Source organism: Larimichthys crocea, chromosome XVII (genome assembly GCF_000972845.2).
Source record: "Larimichthys crocea isolate SSNF chromosome XVII, L_crocea_2.0, whole genome shotgun sequence".
Taxonomy (NCBI): Eukaryota; Metazoa; Chordata; class Actinopteri; family Sciaenidae; genus Larimichthys; species Larimichthys crocea.
In genome coordinates this window covers 10621143-10631583 of record NC_040027.1, presented here as the reverse complement: position 1 = coordinate 10631583, position 10441 = coordinate 10621143, and the positions used below count along the sequence as shown (strand labels likewise).

The 10441-nt window shown below is 44.1% G+C and overlaps 2 pseudogenes; one reads left to right on the top strand and one right to left on the bottom strand.

The window, feature by feature from the left end:
* LOC113747986 (elongation factor 1-delta-like) overlaps positions 1 to 383 on the bottom strand; it is a 1225-nt pseudogene extending 842 nt beyond the window's left edge.
* Positions 384 to 699: 316 nt separating this feature from the next.
* Positions 700 to 2641, top strand: LOC113747985 (elongation factor 1-delta-like; annotated as a pseudogene).
* The last annotated feature ends 7800 nt before the right edge of the window (positions 2642 to 10441 follow it).

Genomic DNA, 10441 nt, shown 5'->3' with positions numbered 1-10441 from the left:
TCATCAGAACATAATTTGAAAAAAACGCTGCTCAAAAGATAAAAAAAGGACCTGCAGCTGCAATAAATGTTACACTAAAGAAACTTTCAATTAGAAGTACGTAATCTGCTGATCTGTTCACAGCTTCAAACGGAATAATTAACAGCAGGACGATTAGTGGTGGCACCTTAAATCATTTTGTGTACCTTAACAGTGAGAGAAAAGGCAGTAGGTTTGTTTAATGGTGCTATAAATGAACTTTCCAGTAGAAGTTGGTGCCAGCTGAAATCTTCCCTCCCCGCCTCTACGGCCTCTCTCTTTGGTCGCCCTCTTGCTTTCAGTTTTACGTTTCCTCAGTAGGACCTCTATCGCAGCATTTACTTCATCCAGTTCTGGTTCCTCATTCCGTCCCCCCTCCTTCATGCTTCAAACCCTCTGTCCACCCCTCAGCTGAAGAAAACCCCTGTGTAACAGAGGTCTGCTCAACCTCCTCCGAGCCAGCAGTCTCAGTTGTAAGTGCGCCCCTGTGGTGTCCCCCGGAAGCACCTCGCTGACATCCCAGCTCGAGTTATTAGAGTTCAGACATTAGTCTGCTTTTAGAGACTGTGTTGCAGACCCCGTTCACGTACTGCTTTTATCACTTAATTCTTATCAGCTCCACTGCTGAGATGGACAGGGCTGTGTGTGTTGTGTGCTCACATACGGGGTCTGCCTGGATTGATGCTTTGGTTCGGGGTCAGGAGATGTTTGCTCCGAGTAAACGCTCCTCTTGTTTTCGGTGCAGAGCAGCAGCAGTGCAGCGAGCAAGGAGAAATCGTCTCTCGCATCAAGAGCCTGGAGCGGAGAACCAGAGCCTACACAAAGGTGGTTTGTTTGTGGACATTTTAAGTGTCCTCAAGGCACTGTGGATATTTTTAAACTGTTAGTCAGCAAAGTAGCCACGGCAAGACGACCGCCGTCAGCCCTGTGGCCTCACCCTGTCTTTCTTGACTGAAGGAGAAACGACAGCAGCCAAGAAACAGGCAAAAAAAAAAAAACGTGAAAGACCCGAGAGCCAGTGTTTAGTTTTGTCCGTTCTGGGTCTTGTCAGAATTCATGTTATGATGACAAATCAAAACATTACTGATCCCAAACTAGTTTTACATGACTAACAAATCCAGTTTGATCTAAAAGAAACGATTTAATGCCGCACTGTCAATATCATGATTTTATTAAATGTTCATTAAACTGTCAGTAGATCAACCAGGCCAATGAAATCATGGACTTTTAATTGATTGTTTCAGCAGTCGATGTTAATGCTGTTAATGCTGAGATCCGGGAGACTCGGTTCATTTCACACGGCACACACTGGAAAGAAGACAAACCGCCTGGACAGCATCATGCAGTTACAGCAGTTACACAGCAGCAACTGACTAGGAAGAGAAAACCTGGCTCATTGATTGGCTTTCTGATCTTTGCCGCTGGATAGTCCGTTTGTAAGCGGACGGGAACGCACGTTTTCAGGCGTTACACATTTATTTGAACGTGTTCCTCTTTATACACAGCACTCTTACTACCATGAGGTTTTCCCATGTACGAGTTGTTGACTCTGCCCTGTTTCTTTTAGTGGTGGATGATCTTGAGGGGCTGCACTTCCAAACTGGAGTGTCGGGGAAGCCTTTTGGAGAAATCTCCTGCTGCTGTCACCCCGGCTCCCACTCCGTTCAAGTACCGTACACAAACTGAGTTCACCGAGATGTTTTATCCAATCGGCCGTCTTGTGTTTATAGTTTTATTGTTGCTCCAGTTGGTGTCAAACATAGAGTGAAATCTTTCCTCTGTTTAGGGCACTACCGTCCAGCAGAAGAGCAGCGCTCCTGCTACAGAGGAGGAGGAAGACGACGATGACATCGACCTGTTTGGGAGCGACGAAGACGCGACGAGGCGAGAAAACTCAAGAGCAAGGTTGAAAGAGTACGCAGAGAGGAAGGCCAAGAAGCCCGGCATCATCGCCAAATCCGCCATCCTATTGGACTCAAACCTGTGAGTCTGATGCTGAACTTGAGTAAAACAAATCCTACAGGATCCTTTCAATAAAAATGAATTAAAGTTTGTTTTTGAGACTTACACCTCCCCTCCTCCGCTTTTGTAGTGGGACGATGAAACCGACATGGTGAAGCTGGAGGAGTGGTGTGCGCGCGGTGCAGGGTTACGGCCTGCTATGGGGCACCTCCAACTGGTTCCTGTGGGTTACGGCACAAGAAGCTCCAGAGTCGCATGCGTGGTGGAGGTCGACAAGGTGGGAACAGACCTGCTGGAGGAAGAAATCACCAAGTTTGAGGACTACGTAGTACTGCAACGTTTTTCACATCTGTAATGACCGTGATCTAGATTTGTGATTTATCAGGAGATCTGCAGGTGTTGAAGTCTTAAAAGACTTTTAATCTGTGAATCGTACCCAAATCATAAGTTAACATTCACCTAGACTTAAACTCAAACTCCAAGGTACCTTCCGGCAAATGTTAAGACCATTTGAACAAATTTCCAGCACTTTGCTAACATCATGTGGCTGAAAAGTAATTGAATAAAACTCTGGCATGTTTGAATCCTGGTTGTTTCTCTCTTTTTGCTGCTTATGTCCAGGTCCAGAGGTGTCGACGTGGCAGCTTTCAATAAGATCTGAGTCCGGTGTCTCTCTCGTGCTGCTTTTCAATCACGCTCGTTTTCTCTGCTGATTGTGTCAATGGTAACATAATAATAAAACCCAACTCTTGCACTGAAGTTGATGTGTCATGGATTATGATTTGAAAAGATGACACATTTAGTGTTCTTGTCCAAAGTTTTAAAGGATCAGACAGGCCATACACTGACATGTGGATCCAGTGAAAGACTTCCCTGTCAGCCCTTTCTATTTCACAGTAGAAGATAGTTCTGTGGTCAAGGTACAGTCTCTGAGGAGGTGTCCTCTACAGTTTTTTATAAAAACTATTTTGCATGACGACCGACAAACAACTTTCATTTTCCTCTGTAGTCATGGTGTGGAAGCAGAAATCTCGCAGTGAGCGTTCACAGCAGACGGTACTTTTATGTCTTTGATAAGCAGCATGAACTAAAACCAAATATGTTTGGATCAGTTGGTTCCGGGTACAGGTGGTGTGGTGAGACACTGCAGGGAGAGAGGCTGGTTAAAGTTGGTGTTCAAGACGTGGACTGTCACCTCATAGAAGCATAGAAACGAGTGGAAGGAGCGTCCACATGGAAAAGGAGGCAACAACTCGACTCCACTATCAGTCTGATCTCTGATCACAGCTCAATGAACATTTGATACATCAAAATGTCACTAACTCCAAGTGTTTAATGTTGTGCATTACATGCGATAATGACAAGATACTCCCGTGACCATGGACCCAAACTCAAACCACCACCGACCCCTCTTAACACATCCTAATCAGGGGCGGAGTGGGACCGCCCACAACATTGATAATCCCACCTTTTCAGTCTTTTCGGTGCAACTGTGCAAGTCTTTAAACAACAACATACCTTGAGCCATGCAATGACTTAACAGGAATCAGTAGAGTGGACACGTTAAATACTATCAAACTTGTCATTTATTAACACTAACTACACTATAACACACTATTTAATACACACACTGCACCACTCAATCAATAAATAAATAATAAATACATATATATAACAATTAAACCAATTAATAAAATGTGAGGAGCCGTTTGGGAGCCGAAAGAGCCGGCTCCCACGGCTCCTCACATTTTATTAATTGTTTTTTATTAATTAATTATTATTTATTATTATTGCTGTTATTATTATTTTATATTTTAAATGTTAAAATTAAATTTTATTTTATTTTTGACATTGTAAAGCACTTTGGTCAGTGCATGCTGTGTAAAAATGTGCTATGAAATAAAACGTACAACTATTTAATTAATTTATCACCCAAAATAATGCAATAATGTAATAAATAAGGTCTCTCGTCTCCCTCCGTCGTGTTTGTCCTCCGCGACTGCTGTGGTGTGTGTGTGTGTGTGTCACCCCTGAATTTCAAATATTTTCTGTAGCCAACTGCATTTACAGTTGTAAAATCCCTTGTAACTCCCTGAAACCACCACAATGAATGCACTAACTTGCTTGAAGAACCACTCTGCTACACACAAGCAGACAGAACACCTATAAAAACCTAAGACAACACACCAACACAAAGTACTGAAAAAATGAGGAATAAATAACAGCACTCAGAAATGTGCTTTGGTAATGCCCACCACTGACATCTGGACAAATAAAACCAAAATGTTTTTGGTATACAGTGGTCCCCTTTTTATCTCGGGGGATACGTTTCAAAAAATACCCGCAAAAACGAAATCCGCGAAGTAAGTTTTACAATATTATACATGTTTTAAGGCCGTAAAACCCCTAACCACACACTTTTATAACACTTTTTACACGCATTTTGTACAGTACCCCCTAGCCAATCAGGACGCAGAACACATGTCGGTTCTCCCTTAGCCAATCAGCGCAGAACACATGCGCGTTCATACTGAACAGTACACTGTAAAAAAAGCGCAAAATTACACTAAATCTTTGCACCACACTCCTGTCTCGTCCCCCTCCTCTGCTCTCCTTCAGCGTTTCACCCCCCGCACCACCCCTGGGCGTATGATGATTAGTTGCACAGCAGCACGTCACACACACCCGTAGCCATGCCTAAAGAGAAAAGTTAAAAAAAACCCGGCTCCCATCGTTCATTTAAAACGACACATCACCACATCTGGGCTGAGCCTCTCCAGCATCTCTCGTTTTCGCGTGGTCACCTCAGCCGCTTCAATATTTTCAAGTGCGTCCTATGCGACTTTATGGCAATACTTTGAGAAAACTGGGAAAGTCGGCTCGAGCTTACTGCAGCGTGTGGACACGTGTTTCATCTCTTGTAACCACAAAAGCCCTGCAGTCATCTCTGGGTGGTATCAGCTGGGACTTATGATGACATGGCATCTTGTGACAGTACGGACAGCTCTAAAGGTAAGTTTATTCTTATTAATTATTATGAATCATCATCATCATCGTGTTATAAGAATAGTGCATTTTCCAGCGGCAGCTGTGCGGCAACGTGTGCGCACAAGGTTGTGAGTGGATGGAGAAGCTGCACGTTTGCGGTTGCAGTTAGGAATATAGTGGTAATATATGAGGCTGGAGTGTCTCATCAAATAAAGGCAAAAACAAAAACAAACGCCGGAGCTGTGTGAGTCGTTGCACTGCTAAAGAAAGTAGCTTAACACCGAGGATGACTTGCAGTTCAACACGAACATGGTTATTTGGAGTTATTATGCAATAACCGGCCAGGGGACCTCTCGCCGCACGTTTGCACGTGCTGAGCAGGTCCACATGGAGGGAGGGAGCTGGAGAGCTCACCCGCCTTCCTCCCTGTTGGTAGACCGAGCAGCTTCGGCTTTCAGCCAGGGCTGGGGCCACAGAGGTTCCTCCCGTCCTCTGATATGAGGAAGGAGGCGTCATCGTCATCCTCTGTGAGGCCAATTCCAGCACGTCTTCCTCGGGATAGGGCCTTGGCTTGGGAACCGGAGGGTGGCCGGTTCAAGTCCCACATGGAAAAATATGGAAGGTGGACTGGTAGCTGGAGAGGTGCCAGTTCACCTCCTGTTGAGGTTGGGAGGATTTGGGGGATTCGGTGGCTGGATGACTGGGACTGTGGGAGACTCTAATCTGAAGTGCAGTTAGATGGTCCTTTCTGAGGCTCACTATTTTGTTCACCACATGATTCCATATATAGTATTTTTAATGTAATCTAATGCTCAAAGTTTTGACTGGTATATGGAGGGAATGTAAATTCCAGCATGTGGGGTTTACAAAGGGTCAGGCAGTGGCGTCACTAGGCCATTTTAGGGGGGCTTCAGCCTATTTATGCAATACAAAGTGGCCAGAATATGAGTTTAAACCAATAACAATGAACGGTCATATTCACTTAAATATGATCATAAATCTCATTTCATCGGGTACGGTAGAGAGAGCCCTTCATGCGTCATCAACTGCATTTACAGTTGTAAAATCCCTTGTAACTCCCTGAAACCACCAATAATGCACTAATTGCTTGAAGAACCACTCTGCTACACAAGCAGCAGAAACACCTAAAAAAACCAAGACACACACACACCACACAAAGTACTGAAAAAAGGAGAATTAAATAACAGCACTCAAGTAAATGTGCTTTGGTAATGCCCACCACTGACATCTGGACAAATAAAACCAAAATGTTTTTGGTATACAGTGGTCCCCCTTTATCTCGGGGATACGTTCTAAAAATAACCGCAATAAACGAAATCCGCGAAGTAAGTTTTACAATTATATACATGTTTTAAGGCCGTAAAACCCCTAACCACACACTTTTATACACCTTTTTACACGCATTTTGTACAGTACTCCTAGCCAATCAGGACGCAGAACACATGTGCGGTCTCCCTTAGCCAATCAGGACGCAGACACAATGCGCGTATACGTACAGTACACTGTAAAAAAAGCAGCAAATTACACTAAAATCTTTGCACCACACTCCTGTCTCGTCCTCCTCCGCTCTCGCTTCGCGTTCTACCCCGCCACCCCCTGGGCGTATGATGATTAGTTGCACAGCATGCACGTCACACCCGTAGCCAATGCCTAAAAGAAAAGTACAAAAACCCCGGCTCCCATCGTTCATTTAAACGACACATCACCACACTGGGCTGAGCCTCTCCCAGCATCTCTCGTTTTCGCGTGGTCACCTCAGCCGCTTCAATATTTTCAAGTGCGTCCTATTGCGACTTTATGGCAAATACTTTGAGAAAAACGGGAAAGTCGGCTCGAGCTTACTGCAGCGTGTGGACACGGTTTCATCTCTTGTAACCACAAAAGCCCGCAGTCATCTCTGGGTGGTATCAGCTGGGACTTATGATGAAATGGCATCTTGTGACATGTACGGACAGCTCTATAAGGTAAGTTTATTCTTATTAATTATATGAATCATCATCATCATCGTGTTATAAGAATAGTGCATTTCCCAGCTGCAGCTGTGGCCAACGTGTGCGCACAAGGTGTGAGTGGATGGAGAAGCTCACGTTTGCGGTTGCAGTTAGGAATATAGTGGTAATATATGAGGCTGGAGTGTCTCATCAAAAAGGCAAAAACAAAAACAAACGCCGGAGCTGTGTGAGTCTTTGCACTGCTAAAGAAAGTAGCTTAACACCGAGGATGACTTGCAGTTTTCAACACGAAATGGTTATTTGAGTTATTATTGCAATAACCGGCCAGGGGACCTCTGCCGCGCGTTTGCACGTGCTGAGCAGGTAAACATGGAGGGAGGGAGCTGGAGAGCTCACCCCGCCTTCCTCCCTGTTGGTAGACTCGAGCAGCTTTTTCAGCCAGGGCGGGGGCCACGAAGGTTCCTCCTCGTCCTCTGAGATGAGGAACGAGGCGTCATCGTCATCCTCTGTGAGGCCAATTTCCAGCACGTCTTCCTCGGGATAGGGACTTGGCTTGGGAACCGGAGGGTGGCCGGTTCAAGTCCCACATGGAAAAATATGGAAGGTGGACTGGTAGCTGGAGAGGTGCCAGTTTCACCTCCTGTTGAGGTTGGGAGGATTGGGGATTTCTGTGGCTGGATGACTGGACTGTGGGAGACTCTAACTGAAGTGCAGTTAGATGGTCCTTTCTGAGGCTACACTATTTTGTTCACCACATGATTCCATATATAGTATTTTAATGTTAATCTAATGCTCAAGGTTTTGACTGGTATATTGAGGGAATTGTAATATTCCAGCATGTGGGGTTTACACAGGGTCAGGCAGTGGCGTCACTAGGCCTATTTTAGGGGGGCTTCAGCCTATTTATGCAATACAAAGTGGCCAGAATATGAGTTTAAACCATAATCATATGAACTGTCATATTCACTTAAAATGATCATAAATCTCATTTCATCGGGTACGGTAGAGAGAGCCCTTCGAGTGCGTCATGTACACACACATGCACATTTACAAACACTCATACACACACAATCCTATGTGTCAGAAAAGTTGTTTCATAAAATACACATCGTAGCCTCCTTGCGTCATGCTTGCGTCGACTATGAATTGGCCCTTACAACGTCGTGGTCCCCCGATCCCAAAATGTATAGTTTACCCACCTCTTTTTTTACCACTACATCCCTGCTCCCAACCTCAAGGGCACCTCGGCAGTGCCCAGGAGGTGAACTGGCACCTCTCCAGCTACCAGTCCACCTTCCATATTTTTCCATGTGGGACTTGAACCGGCCACCCTCCGGTTCCCAAGCCAAGTCCCTATCCCGAGGAAGACGTGCTGGAAATTGGCCTCACAGAGGATGACGATGACGCCTCGTTCCTCATATCAGAGGACGAGGAGGAACCACAGGGAGGAAGGCGGGGTGAGCTCTCCAGCTCCCTCCCTCCATGTGGACCTGATCAGCACATGCAAACGTGCGGCAGAGGTCCCCTGGCCGGTTATTGCAATAATAACTCCAAATAACCATGTTCGTGTTGAAACTGCAAGTCATCCTCGGTGTTAAGCTACTTTCTTTAGCAGTGCAATGACTCACACAGCTCCGGCGTTTGTTTTTGTTTTTGCCTTTATTTGATGAGACGCTCCAGCCTCATATATTACCACTATATTCCTAACTGCAACCGCAAACGTGCAGCTTCTCCATCCACTCACACCTTATGCGCACACGTTGCGCACAGCTGCAGCTGGAAAAAAATGCACTATTCTTATAACACGATGATGATGATGATTCATAATAATTAATAAGAATAAACGTACCTTATAGAGCTGTCCGTACATGTCACAAGATGCCATGTCATCATAAGTCCCAGCTGATACCACCCAGGAGATGACTGCAGGGCTTTTGTGGTTACAAGAGATGAAACATGTGTCCACACGCTGCAGTAAGCTCGAGCCGACTTTCCCAGTTTTCTCAAAGTATTTGCCATAAAGTCGCAATAAGGACGCGCTTGAAAATATTGAAGCGGCCCGAGGTGACCACGCGAAAACGAGAGATGCTGGGAGAGGCTCAGCCCAGATGTGGTGATGTGGTACTTTTCTCTTTAGGCATTGGCTACGGGTGTGACGTGCATGCTGTGCAACTAATCATCATACCGGGGCGGGGGTAGAAACGCTGAAGGAGAGAGAGGAGTGAGGACGAGACAGGAGTGTGGTGCAAAGATTTTTAGTGTAATTTTGCATGCTTTTTTTACAGTGTACTGTGTTCTGCGTCCTGATTGGCTAAGGGAGAACCGCACGTGTGTTCTGCGTCCTGATTGGCTAAGGGAGTACTGTACAAAATGCGTGTAAAAAGGTGTATAAAAGTGTGTGGTTAGGGGTTTTACGTCCTTAAAACATGTAGAATAATTGTAAAACTTACTTCGCGGATTTCGTTTATTGCGGGTTATTTTAAGAACGTATCTCCCCCACTGTATAACCAAAAACATTTTGGTTTTATTTGTCCAGATGTCAGTGGTGGGCATTACCAAAGCACATTTACTTGAGTGCTGTTATTTAATTTCTCCTTTTTTCAGTACTTTGTGTGTATGTGTGTTTATATAAATATAAAAAAATAAAATGTCAATAGCTGTCCTTTTTTTAAATGTCTATGCTTAGGTTTTTATAGGTGTTTCTGTCTGCTTTGTGTAGCAGAGTGGTTCTTCAAGCAAGTTAGTGCATTCATTGGGTGGTTTCAGGGAGTTACAAGGGATTTTACAACTGTAAATGCAGTTGGCTACAGAAAATATTTGAAATTCAGGGGTGACACACACACACACACACACAGCAGTCGCGGAGGACAAACACGACAGGAGGGAGACGAGAGACATTATTTATTACATTATTGCATTATTTTGGGTGATAAATTAATTAAATAGTTTGTACGTTTTATTTATATAGCACATTTTTACACAGCATGCACTGACCAAAGTGCTTTACAATGTCAAAAATAAAATAAAATATAATAACATTTAAAAATATAAAATAATAAAAAAAACAATTATAAATGTGAGGAGCCGGCTCCCAAACGGCTCCTCACGTTTATTATTGTTTTATTAATTGTTTTAATTGTTATATATATATATATATTGTTTTTTTTTTTTTTTTTTTTTTGATGAGTGGTGCAGTGTGTGTATTAAATAGTAGTGTTATAGTAGTAGTATAGTGTTAATAAATGACAAGTTTGGAAGTATTTAACGTGTCCACTCTCACTGATTCCTGTTAAGTCATTGCATGGCTCAAGGTATGTTGTTTTAAAGACTTACACAGTTGCACCGGAAAGACTGAAAAGGTGGATTATCAAATGTTGTGGGCCGGTCCACTCCGCCCCTGATTAGGATGTAGTTAAGAGGGTCGGTGGTGGTTTGAAGTTTGGGTCACTGGTCACGGGAGTATCTTGTCATTATAGCCAATGTAATGCACAACCATTAAC